The sequence below is a fragment of the Equus asinus genome, chromosome 1 (assembly GCF_041296235.1).
Source record: "Equus asinus isolate D_3611 breed Donkey chromosome 1, EquAss-T2T_v2, whole genome shotgun sequence".
Lineage (NCBI taxonomy): Eukaryota > Metazoa > Chordata > Mammalia > Perissodactyla > Equidae > Equus > Equus asinus.
In genome coordinates this window covers 202,114,991-202,140,490 of record NC_091790.1, presented here as the reverse complement: position 1 = coordinate 202,140,490, position 25,500 = coordinate 202,114,991, and the positions used below count along the sequence as shown (strand labels likewise).

The 25,500-nt window shown below is 45.7% G+C and overlaps 1 protein-coding gene across 1 annotated transcript in view; it reads right to left on the bottom strand.

Annotated features, from left to right (window-relative positions):
• Positions 1-25,500, bottom strand: part of LOC123287442 (GTPase IMAP family member 1-like) — a 221,816-nt gene that overhangs the window by 31,021 nt on the left and 165,295 nt on the right. The gene's annotated exons all lie outside the window — the stretch shown is intronic.

The following is a 25,500-nucleotide window of genomic DNA, read 5'->3' as shown; positions in this document are numbered from 1 at the left end:
AAATCACCCCAGGGTTGACTTGGGCGTGGGGGGGAGGGGCAGGTCAATACACACGGTCAGGTGTGTATAATTGTGGGCGGTGTGAAGAATGAATTCGAAAGGTCTGGCCCTCATCCTGCTTTACATGATCTGCTTTTGGGTAGCGTTATTGGGGTTTTACTCAATGTTTTCCTTCATTTCCTCTGCCTCCCCACCCACTGCATCCCCTTAGTGTATGAAAACAGAACAATTGTGGTTAAAGTGAGCTGGAGGAACGCTGGCTGTGAACTCTGAGGTGAGCCCGCCGAGGTCTTCACCCCAATCTGTTTCCTGATACCTTCCCCTGTGGTCAGAACCCCGTCAGCCCTTCATTTCCCCTCCAACCCTTCCCACATAGGACCTTTTCAATTTAACTTCTCGTTGTAAGTTCAACTCTGTCTTGAGAAGAACTTGGTTCCTGGGTGTTTTTGCCAAGAGTGAAAAATAACTCTTTCTGGTTCAGTCTGTGAAAGGAAACCACAAGGCCCAGAGCTGCTCCTGAGCTCAGCTCTGCCCTCTGAGAGGTAGAATTGTCTTATCCGGTGTGATCTGAAAGGACTGAAATTGCCCTCCTCCCAAACACACATCTGCAGCCCCCTGTCCTTGAGCGAGCGTTCCTCTCTTGTGAGTAAAGATTTTCCTCCAGGTCAAGGGTTAGGCAGAGAAAACAACACACAGGGAGAGACTGAGAAGGAGGGCAAAGGGGCTGAACACAGATCCAGGTAGTTCAAGGGAAGACCTGAGGATATGAGTCCTTGAACACCAGCTATTGGCTGGAAGGTTCGTTTGGTGCAGTCTGTGAGCCATGGCTCTCACGTGGGCAGGATGTTATAAAGGAGATAAGGTCCACAGGGCTAATTTGCTACCAGATCCTGGGTTTGAACACCACCCACTAAATTGTAGAGATGGCTCTGTTTGCTCTATTTCTGACTCGCCCTCTCCCTCCTGCCCCCAAACCCTCCCGAACGCGTTTTCAGTTACCGGGAGTTCATCAGAGACCACATTTGGCCAAAACACATCCTCCATCTGCTCAGCGGGGTGTTTGAATCAGGCAGTTTCCATTCCTGTTGGGCCACTGACCAGTTGTGTGCCCTTAGGCAACTGTGGCCCTGATTTCCTTCCCCTTAAAACTGCAAAAATTTAAACTGCTCATAGGGTTGTCAGAATTAAATGAAAAACTGCATGGAAAGCGTGTAGCCCCCGTGCCTAGCATAGTTTACACGACTTTGCCTGCATCAGAATCACCTGAAGGGCTTGTGGAATGTCCCTGGAGGTTCTGAAGCAGTAGGATTTGGGCAGAACCTGAAAAACTGGACTTCTAATCGGTTCCCTGGCAATGCTAATGCTGCTGGCCCCAGGACCTTACGAGGACATTGTTGTCATTTACGTTATTGTAGTGGGGTCACTGTCGTGTCTGGGGGTTCCAGCTGTGGAATTGGAACCCTGTAGCCAACTATAAATGTAAGTAGGAGTTTTACCTCTGAGGTCCCCCAGCTTCCTGCCTTTGCTCTCTACACAGGACATTTAGGTTGTTTCCTGGCTGCCCAAGCGCCCCTGCACTTTGTTTCTTCTAGGTCCATCTTACAACAGAGGGTCCTATGCTAACTTTCTCACCAAAACCCTTCAATTTCAGATGTGCTTTGTCTAGCCCCTTTATCTGATGTAATCAGAGGTGAAAGACCCCCAGACAATGCCTTAGCCCGATGGTTCTCAACCTTGACCATGCATCAGACTCACTTGGAGGGTTTGTTCAAACACAGATTACTGGACTCCACTGCCATAGTTTCTGATTCAGTAGGTTTGGGATGCAGCCCAAGGCTTTGCATTCCTAACAAGTTTCCCATTCATGCTGACGCCGCTGGGCCACACTTTGAGAACCACCGATCTAGTACACAGTAAGTCTGCAAAATAGCTAATGTTACTAGTTTCTATGACTTTGAGGAGCATCAGAGTAAGTGAACTATTTACATAAACTCCAAGCAGAGTCTCAAGTCTCTGACGTACCTGTCACGTGCCAGAGGATGCTGTCTGGAAAAAAGGAAGAAACCCGTCTGGCTTCATCTCTACAGGTGTCTTCATTCATTGCTGAGAAGACAAAACCAAAACACATGGGCAAATGGAGTCCAAGAGGCAGTGGTTATTGACAGGCAGAGGAGGATGGATCCATGGTCTCAAGTGTCCTGGGGAGATCATGGAGGAAGTTTCCACTCAAGGATGGGGCATGTGGCTACGTGGAGAGCTTTGGGGACAGACAAATAGACAGGTGGAGGAAACAGCATGACTGATGGCTTGAAGGTAGAAGTCGGTGTTACATGGGTGGGAAGATAAAACAGGTGAAGTGCCTGGAGCAGACACGTCTACCACTCATTTAATGACTTCTGGCCAAGCCCGTGTTATATTTCTTCTTCTCATTTAGTGCTTACAGCAATACTGCGAAGGAGAGATTATCTCCATTTCTAAATAAGTAAAAATAAGATTCAGAAAGATGCTTAACTTGACCAACGTTACTCAGAGAACAAGTGTGGGGCCAGCGACTGGAATCTAACTTTGAGGACCCCGAGCCTATTGCTGTGTTTCTTATCATGTAGCAAACTAGAAGGAGATGGGGCTGTGAAGAAAGTTTGCAGCCTGATGTAACTCTGTGAATTCCAGGCTAGGACGTGTGAATTGTGACCTAAAGTGATGGTCTCTTGAGCAACAGAGACAGAATAAATCTGAGTTACATAATCTTGGTCTGGTAAAGGAAGATTGAATTAAAGAAGTGAAACTGGGACAAGAGGGAAGTTTCCTTCTCTACATAAACGCCCCCTTCTCTCCTCTCTCTGACCCCCAAAACCATATGTCTGACTTAGGGCTCTTTGTCTGTGTCCCTGTCCTCCCCTTCATTTCCTTTCTCTCTTTCTCACACAATGTCCTTCTAACAACCCTGGTCCCAGTGCCTTGCCCTGATAAATCAGGGAGCTGAAGTAGCCACCTTACTGGAGCATTCTTCCCTCAGTCCTGGCTTGGGGTCCTGACAGATCCCAGAACTGATGGGTCCTGAAGCTCGTTGAGTAGAGCAGAGGCACTGGCTTTTCTGGAAAGGCCACTCGAGAGTCTGCCCAAGCTGCTCCTCAGAGATGGCTCCAGCCAAAGTACACTTGTGTGCAGGCGCGCGCGCACACACACACACAAACACACACGCCCCGTGGTGGCCAGGCCCCAGCCCATTCCCAGCTTCTCCTACTTTCAGGTCTCTTCTGAGATTAGCACCTATGGAGGGATTTGCTTCCTCTATGGAGGAATTTGCCTCAAACGTTAATTTAATCTGGAGGCAAAGCAATGAGCTCCTCTCCTGAGAAATGGAGGAAATTTCAGGGTGCAGGCGGACCGTTAGGCTAGGGTGGTCAGAGATGGTTCCAGGCCCCCATAAGTATAACTCACTGGCCACGAGACATTCTCACACAAAGACAGGAATTTGAATTCCTACCAAGAGAATTGTGTTGATGTTAACAAAGGGGAAGTTGGAAGTATTGGAAGTGTTGGAAGTATTAACTCCAACAGCCCTTGTTCTACTGCATTAAGGTATATTGTTGTTGTTAATGCTGCGTAGTTGATTCCAGCTCCTAGCGCCCCTGTGGACAGCAGAGCAGAGCCCTGCCCAGTCTTTTTGCACCATCCTCCCTCTTCCAGCACTATATCAGACCACACTCTGCTGCTGTTCAAAGGTTTAATGGCCAGTTTTCTCAGAAGTGGGTGGCCAGGTCCTTCTTCCTAGTCTGTCTTAGTCTGGAAGCTCCACTGAAACCTGTCCACCACGGGTGACCCTGCTGGTATTTGAAATACCAGTGGCACAGCTTTCAGCATCACAGCAACACACAGCTCCCACAGGATGGCTAGAGACAGACGGGTGGTGTGGCTCCCCGACCAGGAAATGAACCTGGGCCACGGCAGTGACAGTGCCGGATTTAACCGCTAGAGCACCAATTGAAATATGTAGGGACTTTTTAAATTTTTTTAGCCTTCCCTTGAAATCATCTCTACCCCTTCCCATTAGTATCTGAGTTCTCACCCTCTTTGCGTGTTACCATACCTAGTACCAGTCATGACCATCTTAGTGACATTATGACTATTCCGTTAGCACACTGGTGCTGGCTCCCTGTGAGCCCATCAGTTTTGGACTTTCCTATTGTCACCCCAGCACAAGTGCTCCCACTAATATACAGGCAGAGCAGAAACTCTATGGGTCTGAGGGCAGAAGCTGAAGGTTGTGGACATGATGCTGCCACTGTGTTTTACGGCCTTAGAGGAGACTCATAAAGCCTCCAAGTGTCACCTATTTTATGGATAAAATGAAAGTTGTGGCAGGCGATCTAAGGTCTCTTCCTACCTGGCCTTAAGTCTCCCCAATACTTCTGGCCTTCCCCAGTGAGCACGAGAGCCCTGCCCAGCCATTAGTGCAAGCCCAGGCCCCCCAACCCGGCAAGGCTCACGCAGGTCTCCGAAGCTGGTTGGAAGGCGGTTCTAACTCTGCCGGGCTGGTTCAGAGGACGAGCGATACCTAATGCAAGATCATCAGTGGGGGCCAGACCAGGGGAGGGGCAGTGCCAAATCTGGGAGGCTTGGAGTCAAGAGCCCTGTCAGGGCAATATCGATAAGCATCCTCTGGTCCTGGAGTTTTGACTCCTAGGTTCAAAAGAGAAGCTGAGTTGGAGACAATTAAAGGTAAATTAAGTCAGCTTTATGCACCTCATGGCACAAAATATCCTGGAGGCAGTGTGTACACGGCCCCTTCCTGGTATTCCGAGTCCTTTTCTCCCTCGCCACAACCAGGCTATACACTTGAATAGCCCCGAGTTCTTACTTGTCCCTCAGTGTCAGTGGAGCTCATGCTGCTCAGACAGCCGGCAGGAATAGGAGGGTCAGCGCCAGCAGGGCGCCACCCCAGGGGCTCACCGCCAGGCCTGAGCATGTCCCTGCTGTCTTCAGTTCTCCCTGCAATCGAGCATCTCCTCCTCTCACGTTCTCCATCACTCACCGAAGTCTGTGCCCCTTTCTTAGATATTGTCGAAAGTTCAGAAACAACAGAAGTAAAACCAATGAATCACCTAAGTAGTAATTAATAAAAGTTTATTGTGCACACGCCAAAAAGACAGTTTGCAAACCCAGATCTTGCAAACCAAACCCGGAGTGAGGCTCTGGGCTATGTTGTTACAATGGGGCATGTTAGTGGGCGGGCGGGGACTGTTTGTCAGTCTCCATTTGTCTGACGTCAACTATAGGATATGAGTTTTTGTTCATGTGCATCTCAGCTTGCCGGCAGGAAGTCGGTGCTCCACAGCTGATGTTGGACCATTTCCCAGAACTGGCTCAAATTATGAGAAGGCTGTTGGTTGTGGCCTTCCCTGGGGGCATGGCAACACTGCCTCCTATCTCCGCCAGGGTCATCCCAGTCTCACCTCCTCCACCTTTCCTTTCCCCGTCACATAATGTTGTGGTCACTTCACAGGATAGAGTTGAAGGTTGGACCCCCGGACCCCTACCCTGTACGAGGATGGCGCTCAGAACCCGGTCCAGGCACAGGCTGGGTTGAGGAGAGACCTCACCATGCTCATCTTGCTGGCCTGTGCCCCGGCTCCTCCGAAGACCCCCTCAGCCTGGTGCTGGCCTGAGGGGAAGCAGGAGCCTTTTCCTCTGAGTCTCCAGAACACGCCAGAGCCTCATTCAGAGCAGGCTCAGCAATGAGCATTTTTTACCCTCGTGAGCAATCAAAACGACCATTCAGTTGGAACCCATTACTCTGCCCTTACTTTGCCTTTCACCTGGGCTGAAGGTGTGGGCTGGAATGGGCTGAACTCAGGTTGCGGGCGAGCATGCTGAGTGGGTGGGCACAGTTTGGTGAACGTGCACCAGCAACTGTTCGTGTGGGAGCTGGGTGGGGTCTGCCCGGCAGGTTTCCGGGAGATTACTGCCCACTGGAGGTCTGGGAAATAACCGTTTCTTTGGTATGTGGTGGTTTTTCTTCTTATTTTTCTTTAACCACTTAAAAATTTTAATTGCTCTCTCCATGTCCTATGAAATGACACAGTGTGAAAGTGAGCAAATAGTGAAAATATAGCAAAACCGGGCAAATACCACTGGAAGACCAGAAAATGAAATCCTTGATAGTCCAGGGGGCTGGTTGCACATTTTCCCCACCCCACATGTCGCTGCTCGGTGCTCATCTCTGCACGTCAAGACTGACTGGAGGTGGTGATGCCCGTTTAAGGTCTCCTTGGGGCATGCGGGCGAGATGGCTCTCCTGTCACTCAGCACAGATCCAACCTGACCCCCTCCTGTGCGCTCACTCTCTCAAGCCCGGTCCTCCCTCCCGCTCGGAGCCCGTGCCCCGTTCCTGCAACCAGGTCTCAGCGTCTGAGTCAATAATTTCATGTGTGCTAACCTGGGGGTTTCAGAGAGTCACAATTAATAAAACCCTAAATGGGTGACGGCCTAGGAGTTAGAATGTCAGCACTGCAGCGGATTTGTAGAGGAGATGCTTTTGGGGGTGGAGGGGGCAGATTAAGAAATGTGGCTCGGAAATCCCGCATAAATTCCTCTGCTGTGGGGATACTCCAGATGACTCACTGTTGCACTGAGATCAGAATTATAAACTAGTAAAAGGGGAAAGCGCGTTGGCATCCATCGAGTTCAGGCTCCCACATAAGCCTGACCTCTTCTTACACGTGGTTACAATCATCAAGCTTTGTAAGCTCTCTGATCAAACTCTAGTCTTCTCTCGCTGATGGCGCCCTCCTCTGTTTTGGAACACCTCATTTAGGTTTTCCTTTATGGTGAAGAAATCCTGAAATATGTACCCATTTGTCTGTTGTCTGCTTTGCAGATCAACAGACAGCAAATTTCTTCCGATTTGCATAATGGTCAGGTATCTTCTTGAAACTTCTATCCAGTTCCTTCACTATTTCCTGGATAATGATTTCATACACTTCTTTAATATTCTTTGCTACACTCCCCTGAACACTCTGAATGGTCCATACCCTCCAGAACCTGATCCCTGAAAGTGGTTATGTGTTTCTCTGTGTTGTCTAGTCAACTCGAAGAGAGTTGGGAGCATGATTTCCTGCCAAGTCCCGACTTCTGTGAATATAGCCTGAGCTCACAGGGCTTATTTTGAGTGACAGCTTTTTGGCATCATTGATTCATATTGAGTTTTAGCTCACCTGAAAGCACTGGATTATTTTCTACTGAAATGATTCTATTTAGAACCCCTCAAATCTGCTTTTTAAATTTATTTTTGGAAGAACTATCATTTAAGAATTTTCAAAATAATTATCCAGCTGGTTTTAGTACAAGATTCTAGCTTGTCAATGACATTTTGTTTCCTGGCCTGAGGATGTCTCATTGCAAATATTATTTAGAATAACAGTTTTTGTTTTTTCCTGGAGAATTAAGGAGAACATATGAAAAACAGAAGTCTGGATTATGTATGAACTTCATCGCTAACTGTGTGACCTTAATACCTCACTCGAACCTCAGTTTCCTAATATTTTAACAGAAATTATACTGTGTATTTGTACCATTTCACAGGGATCTTGGAAGAAGAATGCAAACAAAGTAAAGAAGACAATTTCCCAAAATATAAATTGCTTCATGGAGGAGGAGAAGTAGGAAGATGATGAAGATGAGGATGAGGACACTGTTGATTTTCATCACCATCTTGGGCAACATGGTAACTTGTGGATTCCAGATCCCAGAGAAAGCAATCTAAGTGACAAGGAATTTTATATAATTACAGACATATTTAGGAAATAGAATACCATCGACCATGGGATAGGACATTGTAGAATGTGTCCTGTGGCTTTGTAGTGAGAACTCTCACATCTTAGCCTGTGACCAGGAACAGCCCTTGGGGGAACACTCTAGAACATCCAGTTTATCTTTTCATCCTCCTTTCTCTGCTTCTGTTCCTGATGGCAATGCCTCATCTCCCACTCTCCTCACCCGAAGGCCCAGATGCAGCAAGCCCCCTTTTGGTGTCCTGATTCCCAAAGAAAGAGGGCGTGAGATCGTTATTGTGTCTTCTTAGCACACCTGAGGCAGCCTTTCTGATGAACGAGGTGGTTCTGGAAGATAGAAGGAGCCTGGTCCTGAGGGTCTGAGGCCTTGGTCAGAAAATCTGGGATGTTGAGGACAAGAAGGGACCTTAATACATCACTTGGACCTCAGTGCTACAAGCTGTGGTGAACTGGAGCAGGGAGAGGAGGAGGGGGGGGTCGTGTGCTGGGGAAGGGGTCCTGGTTAGACTGTGAGGGGAGGTATGGTGGGTGGATGCAGTGGGAGCAGCCCAAAGAAGAGGATCCACTCTGAAGACTGGCATTTCTCACCTTATAATTTTCCACCCGTGGATCACCTTTGTCCACCAGTATGTATCTCATAGAGGACACTGAGGCCATGGTGTCCAACACAAAACAGACCTCACAAGCATGTTGCTCCTGGCAGTAGTCAGCATAAAGTCCCACTTTAATTTCTCACAGACAGGATTGGTCCTGTCTATCCCATCCTTCCCTCCCTTTTCCATTTATTCCATTTGATCTCATTTCATCATACAGCTCTTTGTGGAGCATCTTCTATGTGTTCAGCTCTGTGCTACCATGTTTGTAAGAGAAGATCTCAGTCTAGTTGGGAGGATGAGTCTTGTCCACATGACATAAAGAGAGGATAAAATAAAGCAGCAATATTTTTAAGGGCTAAGACTGAAGGGAACAGAAATCGAAGGCTAAGGGCGGGTAGAGGAGGAAGCCAGGTAGCTGGGCTGTATTTCAGGGAATGAGCAGGTGAAAAGGTAGCTGACAGCTCTTCAGGTAGTATGGGCCTGCTGGTGGCCCTGAGAATCTCAGACTGGAATCCCCCTCTCTCCCCGCTTCCAGCACACCTCCCTGCCCCCGCTCTTACTGGGAAAGACCTCGGGGAGGACACCAGGGTTAAGGCACCTGTGAAGTCCAAGTCAGGGTCCTGTGGAAAGGAACCAGCACCCCCGAACCTGGGCTCCCCCAGCCCCTTCACACCCTGCTTATGCCCTTAAACCACCAGTATTTCTTCTGCTAATTTGTGAACTTTTCACTGAAATTTTAAAGATATATCTGAAAATGGAGTAGAGGGAATTCATATTTTATTAGAAATCGGAGCAGTTTGCAATTAATGAATAAAACTATATTTAGAAATGAATGACAACAAAAACACTTATTCTTCTGGCGTCCGGGGCACTCCTCTTTTGTGCTGCTGTGTTGAAAGCAGAGTTTACAATTTTAAAATCTGGTTTTTACTATTTTTCCCATTTTCACAATATTTATTTTGTTCTAGAACACGTCTAAGTTTGTTTTTTTTAAATATCAAATCTGAGGTTGGTGAGGGACGACAAGCAGACCTTTCATGGTGAACATGATGTGGTCTACACAGAAGTCGAATACAATGATGCACACCTGAAATTTATACACTGTTATAAACCAATGTTACCTCAATAAAAAATTAATTAAAAAGTCTGAGGAATCCTGATGGAAGCTTAGCATTCCATCCTCTGAAAGAGTGCTAACTAAAAAGCATTCGCAATCTGGGCACATGTAGAAAGGTGTCTGCGGCTGTGAAGGAGGAGGCAGAGCAGCTACACCGTCATTTATAGCTGACCCATCATGGGGACTCTCAACCGTGGACGCAAAAACCAATCAGTGAGAGAGGGGGAGACTGTCTTTAAATTTGTATGTGCTACACAGAGCAGAGTTAGTCTTATTTTCTGAAGCTGCACAGAAAAAGGAAGATAAATTTTTTGTCATTATGTAAAAAATACTCTAATATTTAGAATCAATAATGGATCCCTTATGATCTGTAGTAACAAAGTATTTGAAGTGAGTTTGATGGTCGTCTGGCTCAGTATTTTAGAAGATAATCCTGCATTGGGTGAGAAAATAGATCAGCTAACGTCTAAATTTTAAGTTACAGATATCTATTCTAGGTAAATACAACTTATCAACATAGACTCCAGTCAAGAAGCAAAATGGAAATAGACCAATGTCCACGGAAGAAATAGAGAAAGCAGTTGAAGAGCTCCCACAAAACGGCTGCAGTCCCGGATGGCTTCACAGGAGAGTTCTACTAAACGCTCAGCAATCAGAGAATCCCCGGGCTACTTAAATTATCCCAGAACATAGGGAAAGAAGGTAAACTTTAAAATTCTTTCTAAGAAGTGAATGTAACTTTGAGCTGCAAAGCTCACAAGATTGTACCAAAAAAGAAAACTATCGATGAATCTCACTTATAAATATCAATACAAAATCCTAATAAAATATTAGCAAAATGGAATCCAATAACATTTTTAAAAATGACACATTCATGACCAACTGAGATTTACTCTAGAAAACTAGAGTGCGGGGGGAGGACCCATAAGAGGAAAATTATTAATATAATCCACCAAGTGCCGTTCAAATTGCTCGAGGCTCAGTGTGGAGGACGCTGAGAGTTAACTCCAGGGGGACCCACTCACAGGGAGGTCCCCGCACTTAGGTGAGTTTTTCTACCAGCAGTTTGACCGGGCTCTCACAGTAAATCTCAGAGAAAATTCCCCTGGTGCTTCTGGCAGGGGAAGGAGGAAAGGAACTATTTTGAAATGCGCTAGAGCTCTCTGTTCTTCTCAACAAGACCTGCCCTCAGAGACACTAGTCAAGCGGAGCCTAACCTGCTGGGGTTTTATCAGAGCCTAACTGACCTGGAGGAAGGAAAATACCCAATGCTGAGCCTGGATCCGCTGCCTCTAGAAAAGTCCTTAAGCTCCTTGAGAGTCAGTTCCCTCTGCTTGAAAAGGGGCAATAAACTAGTCTTGCAGGGTTGTCATGAGGCTTTCATAGAACGATTGCTATTAAGGTCTCTTATGTCGCCTAGAGTTAGCAGTGGCTCAATAAAATGTAGTGCTATAAAATGCCAGTGAAATGTTAGAAAATCATGGACCAAAACGTAACTGAGTGACTTAGAGCCACACTGCACCTTAGAGATTCAGCCGGACTTGCAGGTTATGCTGTTTCCGCAGAATAGCTAATCCCTCCTTATAGCATCCCCTCCTGCACCCCGTATCTTAGACTTCGGGGTACCCTGCCTCCTTCCTGTCAAGTGTTGGAATGGATCTAGACAAGGAGTCAGTAGGCCAGGTTCTGGTCTTTTCTTGTCAACCTCTAGGACCCTTGGAGAGTCACCAATTCTCTGGAATTTGATTCTTTTCCAGTGATTGAAGGGAGTTAGAATAGGTTTCGATTGTGTGGTCTCTAAATTGCCTTCTATCCAAAAGATCTGCCTCAGGGACACCAATTTTCTATAAAGGAAAATGATAGGTTTTCAGGTGACACTATCACAACAGACACTATTAATAAAACACTATAGAAGATGCACTATTAATAAAAGGTTCGCCCCTGCTAACGGGTTTTTAACCGCCCAATAAATTATTGTTGACGATAGGCACAATATTCTACAGCAGATCCCTAGAGATTCTTCATCTTGCGTAACTAAAACTTTGTGCCGCCTGTTGCTTAGTAACTCATTTCTCCCTCCTCCAGGCTCTGGCGACCTCCATCTCACTCATTGATTCTATGAAGTTGAGTATTTTATACATAAGTGGAATCATACAGTGTTTGTCTGTGACTAGCTTACTTCTATTAGCATGATATCCTCAAGGATCATCCGCATTGTAGCACATCACAGAATTTCCTTCTTTTTTTAAGGCTGAATAATATTCTGTTGTATGCAGGTACCGCACTTTCTTGATCCATTCATCTGCTGATGGACATTCAGGTCCCCACATCCCAGCTAGTGTGCACAGTGCTTCGATGGACACAGAGCGCTAATGTCTCTTCATGATCCTGGTCTCAGCTGGGATTGCTGAATCAGACAGTACTTCTATTTTTAATTTTTTGAGGCACCTCCAAACGGTTTTATGGGTAGACCTCATCTTAATTGTTCTTACCACAATAAAATAAAATTTTTTTAAAAAACACGATTGATGTAGTAGTTATAACCACAGCCATAGGGCCATAGGGCAGAAAGGCAAACAGATCACAATACTGTATAAGAAAAAAGAAAGTAAGCAAGATGAAAAAAACCCTAGCACATCAAAAGGAAAACCACCCCCCTGAAAATGAAAAGGGAAAAAGGTAGCAAATTGTGTATGTGCAAACATATTGCACAGCATCTCTATTCATATGTACACGTATACATGAATACAGACAATGGAACCCAACCCACAGGAGAATGTCCCCAGAGCAGGGAACATTCCCCAGAGTTCTTTACACCAGGTAACACTACAACAAGAACACAAATCCCCCCAAAAGCAAAAACAGCCTCAACTTCACAGAGGAGATGGTAGAACAAAGAACAAGAAGAAAATGCAGAGTCTAAGAAACAAATTGAAGGCAAAAAGCGTTATCACTACCGGAGCAGTAATTGAATTAGAAAGAAAAGGATGAAAAGGATATAACTGAAAAGTAAATGTCGATTAATGGGAAAGCTTGCTAACAAACACAACAAATGCAAATCTAAAAGACCAGAAGGTTACAGCAGTTAGAAGAAAGCCGAAAGAGGAGGAGGACTGACAAAGAACCCAACTCAAACATTATTGGTGTTGCTGCAGTAAACAGATCAGTAAACGCAACCCAAGAAGTAGAACTCGGTCAAGGAGAATTTCCCTGAAATGGGAAAACAAAAACAAAAACAAAATCTTACTCTTTAGAACAAACGACCACCCTCTATTCCATGGAAACTTGCCACACAATATTAAATACTAAATTCCCTTTTGGGTAATATGTCTTGTTCCAAGCACGAGGGAAGAATTCTTAGATTATCCAAGAAAAAATGTAAATGACGGGCGAGGGGAAAACATCAGGCTGGTTTCACAATTTTCCATAAGCAGCGTGGAAACAGTAGGAATGGTGGTTTCATGGCAGAGTGTTAACATTCTATATCTGGAAAGTGTAAAAATAATACGTAACAAAAAGTAAGAGTTTGGAGAGAAGAGATTGAAAATGTTCACATTTTTTTTCATTGAATAATATCTAAAAGAGAATTCTGTCATTAATTTCACTGATTTAGTGTTTTTTATAAGTTCTTAGTCTTAGAAAGATCTTTCATGAATAAAAGAATAGGCTGACCAAGTACCAAGGTCTGCCTTTGAATGTAACTGTGTACATGTTACAAATTGGGGATTATCTCCAGCCTGTCCCACTGCTTTTTTTTTTTTTAAAGATTTTATTTTTTCCTTTTTCTCCCCAAAGCCCCCAGTACATAGTTGTATATTCTTCGTTGTGTGTCCATCTAGTTGTGGCATGTGGGACGCTGCCTCAGCATGGTTTGATGAGCAGTGTCATGTCCACGCCCAGGATTCGAACCAACGAAACACTGGGCCACCTGCAGCGGAGCGCGCGAACTTAACCGCTCGGCCACGGGGCCAGCCCCTGTCCCACTGCTTTTGAGTTAAAGCGTTTGCTTCCAGAATCTGCATGTGAAATTGGACATATTTTCAAGAAAAGTTAACTGATATCACAGGATATAAATTCATTCATTAGACTGGCATTTATGACTCATGGACAGGGGTGGGCAAATTTGAAAGGGCCAGCAGTAAATGTTTTAGACTTACAGTCACAACCACTCAGCTCTGGCATTGGAATGCAAAAGCAGCCATAGATCACAGGTAAAGGAATGGACACGGTAGCTGTGTTACAATAAAACTTTATTTACAAAATCAGGCAGCGGGCCATGGGTGGTAGTTTGTGCACCCTTGCTCCAGAGTGACAACCTTGTGCATTTTTAATTTTCTAAAAACACTCTAACCTTTTCTCTACATTTTGTGATAAATGTTTATCTTTAAAATATGTGCACAATTGTTGAAAACTCAGTACAATAGAGAATAGTTTGCGAAGAGAATAAAAATTATATATACTTCCACTATTCAAAATTAGAGGCTATTTAAATATTAACATACTTCCTTCATTTTATGTGTCTTGTTTCTCCGATGGCAATATATTAACAATTTTACACCCCAATTTTTACACCTAACATTATATCATAAAGAATTCTTATCCACATAAAACTTTTGTAAGCATAAAAAATGCCTGTCCTGTGAAAAATGAGAGGTATAGACACCACATTAATAAATCTTAGCTTCCCACCTACAACCCCTCCACTCCCGTGGAGGCTCCCTATCTATTGCTCTGCCCTCTTATCCCCTCACCCCCAATGCACACACACACTCACAAGCACAGGCTCACACAAGCTCCATTGTCTCGCCTTCTGCAGAACTGATAAGATCTCAAGTTCCTCCAAGAAAGCTGCCTGAACTGTTGCCCATCCTGTAGTTTGAAGAAAAGGTGTTTGCTGCCTCTGAAACCTCTGACCACAGGAAGCTCCGACTGGATGGAGCCAGTGAAGACACGTTTTGTGCTTAAATAGAAAAACAAAATATTTCCAAAAATATTTAGTTGGTTCTTTGGTTTTGCCTAGCTGAAACCTTTTCCTCCATGTACCTGCTGTGCAACCAACATTTCCAAAGTTGTGTCATTGCTCTGGATTATAGTGTTGGCTCCAGAAGGCCCTGTGAAATGGCCCAAATTTTGCATGTTATAGTGTACGCTATGGTCTGCCACCGCGAGCCACCCCCACCACCATTTCAGGATGGAAGCCCTCAGTCTCCAGGCTGATGGGGCTGTCGATGGCTGACAGCTCACAGCTGACCCCCTCCCCCAACCTCGAGCCCTCCCCTCATGACTACTCAGCTGAAGAGCTTCACCTCCTCCAAGATCATCCCCCATTCCCAGGGCATCTCACATCTTAAGATTGATGTAGAGGTATGAAGACCTGATGTCCTGCCCCAATTTGGGACAGCTCTCCAGAGCCATCTTAGCCCCAGCTCCTAGTGAGGCTGACTGAGACTTGTTGTGACTCATCGCAGCCCCATGTCTCCTTCTGTCCAACCCACCTCCCTCACTTTCCCACAGGTTTTGATGCCAAGAGCACTCCTGAAGAAACTTCACACATGCACTTTTTCATCTCAGAATCCACCTCCTGGGGAACTCAGCCAGCAACACCCACTGAAAGCACACGGTCTGACCATCCTCCCTGAGTTGAGCAGGAAGCCGAGGGGGAGCTGGGGCAGGGGGTCCTGGCTTAAAATCATGTGGGCCCAGTTGTAGAAAGTAGAGCTTGGGGCATTTCCTAGTGACTGTACCATACAAGATTATTTTTGTTCTTCTGGAAGCTGGCTGCACATACAGGTGTATTTACAACTGTACTTTAGAACCAACTTTCCTTTCCAGATAAAAGAGAAAGATGACAGGGGCTTTCTAAAATATCGACATTGAGTTAAATTCTCTGGTACACTTAGGAAGAATTTACTGACGTTTTGATGATAGAGAGTTTTTCCTTCCAGGTATATTGCACATCTTTGCACTTTTTTAGTCTATGTGTTTGTGTGTGTCTGTTAGCCACTTTCTTCTCTTTTTTCCCCCCAATTTTAATTTTTTGTTGAAGTATAATGTACCTAGAGGCCAGGGCTCATCTAAGTTTGCAGCTCACTGAATTGTCACAAAATGACACGTCTGAGTAACCAGCACTCAGATGAAGAAACAGAACATGGTTAGCATCCCAGAAGCCCCTCTGTGTCCTCCGGGGCTGACTTCCAGCTGGACTTCTAATAGCATAGATGAGTTTTAGCTGTTCTTGTAACTTATATAAATGGAATCATGCCATATATTTTCTTCTGTATCTAGCTTTTTTTGGTTTACCATATGTTTTGAGATTTATCCATATTATGATGCATAGCAATAAATTGTGCCTTCTCACTGCTATATACTTTTCCCTTGTTTGACTATAACTCAATTTGTATATATATATATAATTTATGATATGGCTATATAATTTATATAATTAACCCAGTTAATTTGGGCTATACTGTATTGGTTTTTTCATTTTAAAAACTGAACAAAGCTATTTTATTTTCCAGCTTTATTGAGGTATAATTGGCAAATAAAAATTATATATATTTAAGGTGTACAACTCAATGATTTCAAACTAGTTACCACAATCAAGCTAATTAACATATCCACCACCTCACGCAGCTACAACTTTCTTTTCTTTCTTTCTTTTTTATGGTGAGAACACTTATTGTTGCTGGGCATTTACATTGTTTCCAGTTTTTTGCTCCTCTGAGTGTCACCACAATGAATATGATGGACACCACCCTTGTTGGACACGTGCACACGGTTCTGTTGGTGTGTCCCTTGGGGCACAATGGCTGGATGCTGACTATGTGCAGTGTTCTGTCTTCCTGGATACCACAGAGCTTCCCAAAGTGGTTCTACCATCTACATTTCCACAAAACATTATGTAACAGTTCTGTTTGCTCCATATCTTCAGAAGTTTCTTCAAGTTTTCTTTATATAGGGTTTTTTACACAATTTTAAAGTTTATTCTGTTGACATAGATAATCAATAACCAATCTATAGATACGAAAGATGGAGTGATATTTAATGAGGCAATGCCGAGGACTAGCCTGGAAGTGCTATCTCCACCAGGGAAGAAGGCACTCCGGAGAAGCATGGTTTATAGCACGGTTGTATGCTGTTTCAGGACAAAGTGTATACATCAAGCATGACACTGTAGGGGAGGAAGACATTTCCTCTACCCTCTCTGGGTTCATCTGGCTGGAGAACAAATTAAATTCACATGAGACAGAATAGCAGGAGAAAATTAAACAAAGCTTTATGAGGACCATGGCCCAGGGACTTTCTTCCCGAAGGAAGAAAGGGCACCGAGGAAGTGGGGTGCACAGAGTGGTTATATACCCCCAAACAGGATGTTTCACATAGGATTGAAATGTCCCTTTTACAGTAGTCACGAGACTGCTCTGTCGGCACAGCGATTGATGGAAACAGCAGGTAGGTCTGCTGTCTTGGTGAACACAACAGGGTGGCAGGTCTGTTGTCTTGAGCTGGGTGGTCACAGGTGAGCTGATGGTCAAAGGTGAGTGCAGCAATCAGTTCCTAGCCTAAGGAATGATGCTTATCCTTAAGGAAATGCCAATGGGGGGAAGTTGCACCTTTATCTTAAGGGCATTTGTTCTTGCCATAGTAAATGTTTAAAGCAGATATACAGTGTGTGCTCAAGGGCCACAGTCAGGCCGTTTTGGAAAAAAGCAAAGTCAGGCCGAATTAGGTTTACACCAAATGGCCTCCTCATGTGCTCCAATATATCCTATTGCTTGCCCTTTCCACCTGTCAATGTATACATGGGAGAGGCTCAGGCAAGCTGAGAAACTCACCAAAATGGCTGAAACCACCACATTAAATATCATATCCAGCTGAAGACAAAGGAGGATGTTGGGGGTGGGTGGAGTCAGTTACAGGAGGTTACCAGACAAGCACAATAAACAAATGCAGATTTAATTCCTTGCCTTCCCCATTAATTAAGAGTTTCTAGAGGTAAGGTCATCTCCCCTTCTTCCAGGTATAGAGAGGGAGATGTCTTTTCAGATGGAGATCTCCTTTACAATGTAAATGTCTCTTAACAAAGGGCAAGCAAGTTCCACTCCTCAGAGCCTCCCTCCCCGTCCCAGTTTATCAAAGCAACCAGCCCCAAATAATCCCCACGCCAAAGACATATTTTGGAGTAGCCAATGCCAGTCCCCCACAACAGGAATACAATGTTTTCCCCAAAGTCGCAAGGAGATGCCTGCTACAGTTTAGCACATAGACAGCAGGTCAACTTGACCTTGGTTCTCTGGGAAGAAAAGCATATCTTCAAAGAAGTAGTGGACTTGGCATCAGGGAAAGGGAGACGCTCATCCTCATCTTTGCAGAGTGCATCTTTGCTTGGGGAAAAGGTCTGAAGCAGAGGGACAGTGCATTTTGGTGGGCCATAAGTCAGGCTGCCCTGGGAAAAACAGTTTTAGGTCAAATCAGATTTAAACCAGAACAGCTTCCCCATATACCTCAACAAATGGAAACTTATTATTCTTATTATTTTTATCAATTCTTAGGCATTTCTTTTTATTGTTATTTTAAAAAATCACAAGTTATATTTAATTGGCTATTGTCTGTATGTTAGTCAATTTTTATGTTTTGTTTAGTTTTACACCCATCAACTTACTAAACTCTCTTACTGTTTATAAGTTAGCCAGTTTATTCTCTTGATTTTCCCAGATATAGAATCATAGTATCTACAAATGCTAATAATTTGACATCCACCTTCACAGTTCTATACATGCAATTTCTTTGTCTTTTATAGTTTCAGTGTATTTTTCATCCAGAAAGACATTTAAACTGGTGTTAATAGTGAAAAACTGACACACCCAAACCTCCATTAAACCTCCAAACTTTATCAAAATCTCTTTGTTAATAGAATATACTCGTTGAGAAACATTTTGTCCCCAATCCCCACAGCAGATCCAGAGAGAAAAGATGGGATGAAGGATTCAGGCAACTCCAGGAAGTCCTTCGAGGCCAGAGCAGCGAGGAAAGAAAGAGACTGAAAAAAGTGAGGAGGGAGAGGTGGGCAGTGTCTGTGTTTGGCTTGTGTCACCTAAAGGGGGAGAAGAGGAAAAAGGTCAAAAAATTGTGCTGATCACAGAGGGACACAGACCCACTTGGAGAGGGAGACTGAGCCCCAGGCTCACACTTCCCCTCCCTCCCTCCCTCCTCCCACCACGTCAACAGCGCCCCGCATAAAAACGGGATTAACACTGAGGAACTGCGAGGCACAAACTCTGTTTCAGAGGGACTCAGAAAGAACCACAGACAACAGGCGAGACAAAACAAGGACCTGCGGGAAATGGGCACTCGGGCACCTACGGCTACAGCAAACATTAACAACCCCAACCCCTGGATGGAGTAACATAGAACCTAACACCACAGCCTGTTTACCTCAACTCCCAGTATCTGAGTCAGCATGTCCAGCTTTCAGCAACATTACAGGACGTGCTAAAAGGCAAGACACAAAGCAAACATTAGAAGTGATGCAGATATGACACAGATATTGGAATTGTCAGACACGGAACTGAAAAACTTGAGTCTTTTCTCTTAAGGCCTTTGACTAATTGGATGAGGCCCACCCACAAGATGCAGGATAATGTGCTTTACTCAAAGTCCACTGCTGTCAATGTGAATCACAGCTAACAGATACCTTCACAGGGGCATCAGCAAGATGGTGGCACAGAGGCTCCCGACCTCCCCTGCTCCCACAGACGAACCAAATGCACAGCCCCACATGGCTCAATTCTCTCCGAGAGAAATCCAGAAGCCAGTTTAGTGACTCCTGCACACCTGGCAGCTGAGAAAGTACCCACGGAAATGGGAAGGAACGGCTGAGACCCACTCACCACGAGCCCCACCCTTACAATCGGGAGGGAGCCCCAGCTGCAAGTCTCTCCCTGAGGAGTGAAGAGCTGGGACTCTCCACGCAGCACCCCAGCTTTGACGACTGGCACCCGAGGGCCTGGCTTGCAAGTCACCCGGCTCAGAGAGCCGACGGGCTTGGCACTGTCGAGTGCCCCAGACTCGTAGTAAATAAACAAGGGGTTTTCAACAGGAGCAGGAGCACCTCCTGCAGCTACCTCCCCGCCCCCGCCCCCACGCTCAGTGCAGAAGGAACAGGCAAAAACACCGTCTCAAAGTTTCTCTCTCAAGGGATCTGCCTCCTGCTCTCCGGCTGCTGCCCACAGGTCAGGCTTCTAACCAGCTTGCGTCTGGGAGCTGACGGGCATCCTCCTAGAGCCAGAAGGAGCTGGTGGGCATGCCCCCTGCCTTCTCCCCCAGGTGCACTGCAGCAATCAAACCTAGTCATCTCCACTCTCCACAGAAGGAGCTGTCCACTCACTCATGACCCACCTTCCACAGCTGCTGCCCTAGGGGGGCTCCCAATGCCACACCCTGTGAGCTGACGGGCTCGGCATTCACAGGCTCCCCAGGACCCCGGAGGACAAAGGGGCCGTTCTGTGGGGGAGCACGAGCAATCCCAGGGCCCATTCCGGCTGGCTCAGCACAGAGGGAGCAGCCACAACACCCAGGGTGTCCCCCCGACAGGGGCCGGGCTGCATTTCCAATGCCCTGACTTTCCCAGCTGCTGCCTGAGGGTTGGTGTCCAATTAGCCTGCACTGGGCAGCTGAAGGGGCAGGCAATTCGTAGTCCTTGGGAGCCTGGACAGGCGGGTGGGCGTTTCCCAGGCCCGGGGGCACTGGCGGGTCTCAGCACAGCCTAATCTCCTGGGAGCCACTGAGAACAGAGACAACAGTTTGGAAGAGCACGAAGGTTTGAGAGGCAGCCAGGAGCTCAGGCCAGCCTGGATGGTGAGGCTCATCTCCTCCATGACGTCAGTCTGTCAAGACCAGGAGTGGTGGCTATGTAGTCAAATGTGCGGTAACCACAACAGAGTCAAGGAAAATGAAGAAACAAGGGAATGCATTCCAAACAAAAGAACAACATGAATCTAGAGAAGCCAGGGAAAGGCAAAGCCACATCACACCTCCTGACTTCAGCTGTGTAACAAAGCGATCTGACTCCAAACAGCGTGACATGGGCACAGTCACCCGGGTCAGCGGACAGGACGGAGAGCCCAGGACTAAACCACACACGTATGGTCAACTAATTCTCCACAAAAGCATAGGGGAAAGGACAGTCTCTTCAATAAATGGTGGGAAAATCGGACAGCCACATGCAAAAGAACGAAACTGGACACCTATCTCATGGCACACACAAAAATCAGCTCAAATGGAGTAAAGGCTGAAACATAAGATCAGAAACTGTAAAAATCCTAGAAGAAAACATGGGGAAAAACTGCTCGACGTCACTCTTAGTGATGAGTTTTTGGATCTGACACCTAAAGCAAAGGCAACAAAAGCAAAAATAAACAAGTGGAACTATACCAAACTAAAAAGCTTCTGCACAGCAAAGGAGACCGTCACCAAAACGAAAAGGCAACCTACTAAATGGGAGAAAATATCTGCAAACCATTTATCTCATAAGAGGTTAACACCCAAAATACATCAGGAACTCATATAACTCAATAATAAAAAACAAGTAACCCAATTGAAAAATGGGCAAATGCTTGAATTGAAATTTGTCCAAAGAAGACACATGAATGGCCAATAAATACAAGAAAAGGTGCTCAGCACCGCGAATCATCAGGGAAGCACAAGTCAGAACCACAGTGAGGTATCACCTCCCACCTGTCCGAAGGGCTGTCACCGAAAAGGCAAGCGATAACAGGTGATGGAGAGGATGAGGAGAGAGGGAGCCCTCAGGCTCTGCTGGTGGGAATGCACATTGTACAGCCACCCTGGGAGACCGCAGGGAGGTCCCCCCAAAACGGAAATAGCACTACCACGTGATGCAGCTAGTCCACTTCTGGGTATTTCTGATTTCGAAGGAAATGAAATCAGTACCTTGCGGAGACACCTGCCCTTGCGTGTTCATTGCAGCATTATTCACAATGGCCAGATATGGAAACAACCTAAGTGTCTGTCAATGGAGGAATTGATAAATAAAATGTGGTATATATACACAATGGAAGGTTATTAAGCCTTAAAAAGGAAGGAAATCCTGCCATTTGTGAAAACACAGATGAACCTGGAGGGCATTACGTTAAGTGAAATAAGACAGACAGAGAAAGACAATACTGCATGGTACATCAGCTACATGTAGAATCCAAAAACATGAAAGTGGAACTCATAGAAACAGAGAGTGGAATGGCAGGTGCCAGAGGCTGGAGGGCTGGGGGCATTAGGGAGAGGTTGGTGAAAGGGTACAAAGCTTCAGTTATAAGATGAGTAGGTTCTGAGGATCTAACGTGCAGCATGGAGACCATAGGCAACAACACTGTGCTGTATTCTTGAAATTTACTATGAGACTAGATCTTAAGTGTCCTCACCAAAAAGAAAAAAAGGTGACTCTGTGTGGTGATTGATGTGTTAACTCGATTGTGGGAATCATCTCACAATGCATACATATATCGAATCATCACTTTAAGTATATTACAATTTTATTTGTCAATTGTACTTAAATGAAGCTGGAAAAATAAATATATCAGCACCTTCACAGTACCATATGGGCTGCTGTTTGACCCCTCAGCTGGGCACCAAAGCCTAGCCAAGTGGACCCACAAAATTAAGCAGCACATCACATGTGGGTTGGCTGGGGTAGGTCTGTTCCATGTCAGTCCTCCTCCTCCTGGGACCAGCACACCAGCCAGGTCATGTTCACACGTGAGCAGTAAATATGTGAGAAGCAGATAAGGAAATTTACATGTGAAATGCTAACCCACGTCAGACACAGCATTTAAGAAGCAAGGATTTTTACAGCTCTCAAATTGAAGACCCTGCCTCGTCCTTAGTCACGTTTAACTGTTGTTTTGGGTCAAGAGCATATGTGTTGGGGAGGAGGGACTCCAGCTGTGACGTCAGAGACTGTGGACCGTGGCAATGTTCTACAGCAGGGCGACTCGCCTCTTTCTGTCTTATCTAGGCTGCCTGGACCACACGATGCTCCTGGTGGGATCTTCTGAACTTGTGTTTAGTGCTAAGAGCCTGGACTCTGGAGCTGGACTGGCTGAGTGCAAACCTCAGCTTGGCCATTCCCAGTTCAGGACTGTGGACAGGAAGCTTCGCTCTCTGTGCCTCAGTTTCTGTCTGTAAACACTGGAGCTGCAATAGTCTCTCCTCCTCAGAGGATTGCTGTGAGCCTTAAATGAGTTAACGCATGGAAAGCACTCACAGCCGTGCCTGGTGTAACTTTTATCCAAATGTTAGCTATAACTTTCCAATCATCATCCTTTTCAGAAACCATACATTGTATTTAGCTCTTTCTTTGCAACTGTGACTAACGTTTGGCTTCTCACCTCTCAGGGTGGACAGTGTGCATGACACCATTAGTGTTCACCAAATATCCCAACTTCCAAGGCTCTTAGTTTGGGGCCACACTGAGAGAGGAGCCAGCCTAATGAGACAGGGTCATCGCAAGGCCCCTGGCCTAACAAGATAAGGCCCTACCCAAGCGGGGAGCTAAGAGAATCAGATAGACCACCAAGATCCGACATCTGCAGCCCCCGGACTTTCCCAGGCTTACCCATGCGCCCCAGCACCCAGGAGTTGGCTGAAGGTGACCTTAGCCCCATTACCAGACTAAAAATCACACCCGGGGTGGAGAGCTAGCATGCTAATGATGGGTGCAACACCTGTGGGGGCCTGTGGAACAAGAATGCAAGCGCAAGAAAAATCCCACCTGTACATGCCGTGAGAAGGCCTCCTCCCCAGCCTTTGCCTGATATAAAGCCCCACAATCCCACTCTCTAACCAGTGGGTCACCTGTCCCCTTCCACCTGTCACCAGCTCCCTTGTGCTTCCCTTGTGCACAAGCTAACAAATTTACTTTCCTGGTCCCTTTTGTTGTCTCTCTTGATTGCTATCATGGGGGACAACAAGCACCCAGGGCGCTGGTGACAGTGTGATGGGATTTTGGTCAAGGTTTAAGAAACAGGACAAGAGTGGGATTGTGAGCTACATTCTATGATGTACTTGGAGATGCTGTGTTTAAGAGATTAGCACAGAGAGGGTCTCACTCTACGAAACAGCAGACTATGTTACCATTATTTGTCACTTAACAATGGGGATATGCTCTGAGAAAGAGTCATTGAGTGATTGTGTCGTTGTGCACACATCATAGAGTGCACACGCAAACCTAGACTGTCCAGCTTACTGCTCCCAGGCTGCAGACCTGCACAGCGTGTTACTGTACCCAATACTGTCGGCATGGGGACACAATGGAAGTATTTGCATATGTAAACATCTCTAAACACAGAAAAGGTGCAGTAAAAGTAGAGTATGAAAGATACACAATGGTGCACCTGCATAGGGCACTTGCCGTGAACGGAGCTTGCAGGGCTGGCAGTTCAGGACCATCAATACCCCTGTCTTCACCTCCACATCTCGTTGCACCAGAAGGTCTTCAGGTCATGCAGCTGTCATCTCCTGTGATAACAACGCCTTCTTCTGGAACAGCTCCTGGGGGACCTGCCTGAGGCTTTTCTTGAGGAGGCGTCATTCCTTTCAGAAGTTTTCAGCTCCATTATAATCTTTTGGGACCCCCAGGGTATGTGCGCATCCATCATTGGCTGAAACATTGTTACACAGCACACGACCGTATTTGCCATGCAAGAAGTGAGGTTTGACGCTGTGTGAGCAAAACCAAAACAAGTAACAACAACAAAATCTTAAACTGAAATGGGAGCTGTGAGCTATAAACTCGAAGGGCAGGTTGGCTGCTCTGAGAACACGAAGCTGTCAGCCCTACATTTGAAGCCTGCGTCTCGACTCGGTTGTAAAGTGAACTATAGACTGGGGGTTTCTGGTTAAGTCAGAGACACCCGAAGGGGGCTAACGTGGTCTCAGGTCAGTGGCACCAACACCCCCTTCTCAGTCCCTGATAAAAGTCCACACAAACCCTCTCTGGAGTAAAACTGCCTTTATTTCAGTCCTTAAGTTTTCCACATTTGACTTCACAGTCAAAGATTGTGAAGATTCCTTCAGAAAAGAAATCGCCAAAAGTGAGAATCAGCAGAAAGATCAAACATGAGATTTCCGTTCCGTGTGAGTCAGGTTAGGCCAGATCACGTGCAGTAACAAACACTTCCAGAATCTCAGTGGCTCAGCTCCAAGTCGATCTCTTGCCATCGGCTGCAGGTCTGGCAGCTCTCCAGGGTCAGCACCCAGAAAATGGCTGCTATCAGAATTCAAATGCGATCCTTTATTTCAATTGTGGATGGAGTAATAATATTCTAAATACTTAGGCAATGGAAGGAGTGGTGAAGATCACATGACTTCTAAGAAGTAATCATGTCAAGGCACTTGGAGAACAATTTAAAATAGAACATTAGAGATATATACACTGTGTAACAATTGTAGTGAATAATCCATGGGTACTAAGTAGGACAGAACATGGGAAAATTAGAGTGACTGTGGTAGATTGACTGGGATTTTTGAATGAAACTTTTTTTTCTGCTGAGAAAGATTCACCCTGAGCTAATATCTGTTGCCAATCTTCCTCATTTTGCTTAAGGAAGATTTGCCCTGTGCTAATATCCATGCCAATCTTCCTCTACTTGTATGTGGGTCACCACCACAGCATGGCTGCCAACGAGTGGTGTAGGTCCGTGCCCGGGAACTGAACCCGGGCCACTGAAGCAGAGTGCACTGAACTCAACCACTATGCCACAGGGCCAGCCCCAGAATGAATCTTAACACTTTAAAACTCTATCATAACCTATGTTCAAATGTTCTCAATTTCTTCCTTCAACGGCCTCCTTTTAATTAGAGTGGTTGGATTTTTTCCTAATGTCCTGGAAAACGTGTTTCTGAGGATGCTGTGGCTTTTTCTCCCCTAGCCTGTCTCCAAAACACTGCCCCCCATAACCTTGCTCTTTCTGATCCTACG